Source organism: Hyalella azteca, unplaced genomic scaffold (genome assembly GCF_000764305.2).
Source record: "Hyalella azteca isolate HAZT.00-mixed unplaced genomic scaffold, Hazt_2.0.2 contig339, whole genome shotgun sequence".
Taxonomy (NCBI): Eukaryota; Metazoa; Arthropoda; class Malacostraca; order Amphipoda; family Hyalellidae; genus Hyalella; species Hyalella azteca.
This window is the reverse complement of record NW_025930692.1, coordinates 28,103-31,585: the sequence shown is the minus strand read 5'-3', so window position 1 is coordinate 31,585 and position 3,483 is coordinate 28,103. Positions and strand designations below refer to the sequence as shown.

Here is a 3,483-nt window from a genome sequence, read left to right as displayed (position 1 = left end):
GACTGGGCATTGATTGCAGCCATTCAGTCAGTATTATCCTGACACAAATTCTACAGCAATGACTGGGCATTGATTGCAGCCATTCAGTCAGTATTATCCTGACACAAATTCTACAGCATTTTCAGAGTATTCAACGGGAGACATTCTTAAATTGTTTGTGAACAAGTTGGTTATATTGCTGGACTTGAAGGATGAAATGTTGGAGTGTGCAATACAAAGAATTTGCTCTGAACATTATGAGGAAATATGCGAACTAGATTTAATCATTTTAATATTGATATTGAGCGTTGTATAATTTTCTTCCTCGAAGAAGGTCTTGTTATTCGAATACATCGAATATATCAAATATATCGAATATATCGAATAGATCGATAGAAACAAGGCAAGTTGTTCGTGATCATAAGTGCATGCAGACCTAGCATCCGGTAAAATATACATTGCTATCTCTCTCTCGACTACTCTATACTCGACTCTGCATGTCATAACTCAATGGAATCTCTTCAACGCACAAACATTATACTCTGCGGAGTTGTTGAATCAATATTGTATACTTCGGCAGGAGTTATTTCTTTTTACAAGTTTCATTCAGCACTTGAAGATTTTTATGAATAAATTTTGCGTTTTTTAATGAGTCGAACAGCGTTGTCAGTTGCCATACAGTGTCCCTTGCTGGTGTACAGTGTTCCTTGCTGGTGTACAGTGTTCCTTGCTGGTGTACAGTGTTCCTTGCTGGTGTACAGTGTTCCTTGCTGGCGTACAGTGTTCCTTGCTGGTGTACAGTGTTCCTTGCTGGTGTATGCGAATAAAAAAATCAGATTACCGACAAATATTACAATGAACTACGACGTTTCGAATATATTATTCATTATCAAGTAATTGAAGGGTTTTAGCTAATAACATTGAAGTGTTAAAATTACATTACTACCAAGAGACAGCATTGTGGCGAGAATTTCAAATTTAAAACTTAAAAGTCTTTACAGTGATGTAAACTTTCTTACCTTACAGTTTCCCTGTAAAAGTTCTACAAAGTTTTTACAGTCGTATACACTTAATTAATGTAAAGCTCATAGAATACTTGGTGCAGTAAAGTTTAAGCTCCTAAGTAATGTAATATGAGTTGGACACGACGTTGCTCCTACGTCACGGTATTCAATATGGGACACGGTATTGTGACTCGTTATGGCCGTGCACCAGCTCAGGAGTATGCAGCTCACGCCACATACACGTCAGCAGGAGTATGCAGCTCGTGACTGTATACACTGTATATGTTCGTCTGACAGTGTATATACACTGTATATACACTGTCGTGACTGTATAAATGTTCGTGAAAAATTGAAACAATTGCCTATACTGATCAGGAATTGATTGCACCTATACGAAGTTATTCATCGAATATTCTTTTCAGAGCGACAGTTGAACAGCTTCAAAAAGATTAATAATAGTCATGCTAGAAATACGTGGAATTGAATTGAATGCCACTTTGATTTCATCCATTAATATTTCTTTTGAGGCCTATTGCTCACGGCTTTAAATCATAAACCCCCATTGAGCATTTTGAAGGGAGATGAGAAATTGATTGCGACCATGCGACTAAAGAATCTATTCATCGAATATTCTTTTCAAAGCCACAGGTGAACAGCTTCAAAGAAAATATAGATAGGAGTAGTCATGCTAGAACAATACGTTGAATGAAACTGAATGTCACTTTGATTTATTCCATTAATTTTCTTTTGAGGCCTAAAGCTCAGGGCCGTGAATCTCAAGCCCCGTGGGGCATATAACCCCGCGGCGGGCGCTGCTGGGCTCAGTGCTGCTGCTGCGGTCCAAGTCTCAACAAGGAAAACTCTGCAAATCTGTAGGTATATTCGTGCTATTATTATTGTACATTATGCAATATTAAGATAAATCTACGTATTCGTTGGCTAATATTAACCCATGTCTTGAGTTAAAATGTTTAAGGAATTTCTGTGAAAATATTAAGTACAATTTCCCAAAGTCTGATTTGTTGTGATCCTGCAGCGCCATGAAGCTGATGATGCTGATGCTGGTGCTGCTGGGCGCCGCCTACACCGCCGAGGTATAGCAACGCTTACTGTACAGTTTAGCTAAAATAAACAACATATCATGAATTTATCCGTGTAATATCGGACCTTTAAATTAACTTATGTCCTGCGCAGGGAGCTGAGAACCTAAGATCGGTACGTAGCTCATATAACAAAGAGAGTTCATTGGAGTGCAGTGGTATTCTACGTGCATATTTATAGATCATGATTTCTACAAGCGCATTTCCTTTTAAAATTTAATTAGCATACTATTGTGTTTTTTACATGGCCGGTCGTCCGGTGCACTTTCTGCTCAACAATATACCACATTTTCCACACTGCCGATCAATAATTGACTTTTAAAGGCTAGGATAGAAGCATAAAAGTCGTCTGATTCACTGAAGCAAATTATCTCTCTTGTGTTCCAGGCGACAGGAGAAGTCCCGGAGTCACGGCAGACCAGTGAGTTATTATTAGTAAATATATCATAAGAAACATTACGTTATAATATTAGGCCTTTTTGTGGCTGGTTGTTGCACTTGAGGATTTTGGAAAGGTACTACATATACCTGCTCTTTATGGAAGCTGGTATCTTGATGGAACAACAGCTTTTAGTCTAATGAAGCACTTTCGGTTAGCACTTTTATGTCCTTATGTTTGTGCAACAATTAAATTATAATATTTACTCTGCTTAGTATTGAATCAGGAATATAGAACGAACACTAAAAATTTTATTTAAATATTCTTCCATACAAATGTATAAGTGAGCTCCCCTTTTTATATAATTGCCTTACACCATTTTAGCGAAGAGCTTATTGCGTAATTATAGATTATCATCTAATTGAAGCGTTGACCAAAATTGATAAAACAATTTATATTTACAATATAAAATAATGCAATTGTTATAATGATATAACAATTTTTATATATTGCCACAGCCTCTGAACAATGATATAACATTTTCTATATATTGCCACCGCCTCTGAACAATGATATAAAAATTTTTATATATTGCCACAGCCTCTGATCAATGATATAAAAATTTTTATATATTGCCACAGCTCTGAACAATGATATAACAATTTCTATATATTGCCACAGCCTCTGAACAATGATATAACAATTTCTATATATTGCCACAGCCTCTGATCAATGATATAACAATTTCTATATATTGCCACCGCCACTAAACAATGATATAACAATTTCTATATATTGCCACCGCCTCTGAACAATGATATAAAAATTTTTATATATTGCCGCAGCCTCTGAACAATGATATAACATTTTCTATATATTGCCACAGCCTCTGAACAATGATATAACAATTTCTATATATTGCCACCGCCTCTGAACAATGATATAACAATTTCTATATATTGCCACAGCCTCTGATGAGGACATTTAGGTGCATGGTGAGGGCATTTAGGTGCATGGTGAG

The 3,483-nt window shown here is 36.3% G+C and overlaps 1 long non-coding RNA gene across 1 annotated transcript; it reads left to right on the top strand.

The window, feature by feature from the left end:
* Positions 1–1,769: 1,769 nt before the first annotated feature.
* On the top strand, positions 1,770–2,557 carry LOC108673802. The gene is made up of 3 exons (XR_001931003.2): positions 1,770–1,855; positions 2,020–2,077; positions 2,471–2,557. It is a non-coding gene; the product is annotated as an uncharacterized LOC108673802 (long non-coding RNA).
* Positions 2,558–3,483: the final 926 nt, after the last annotated feature.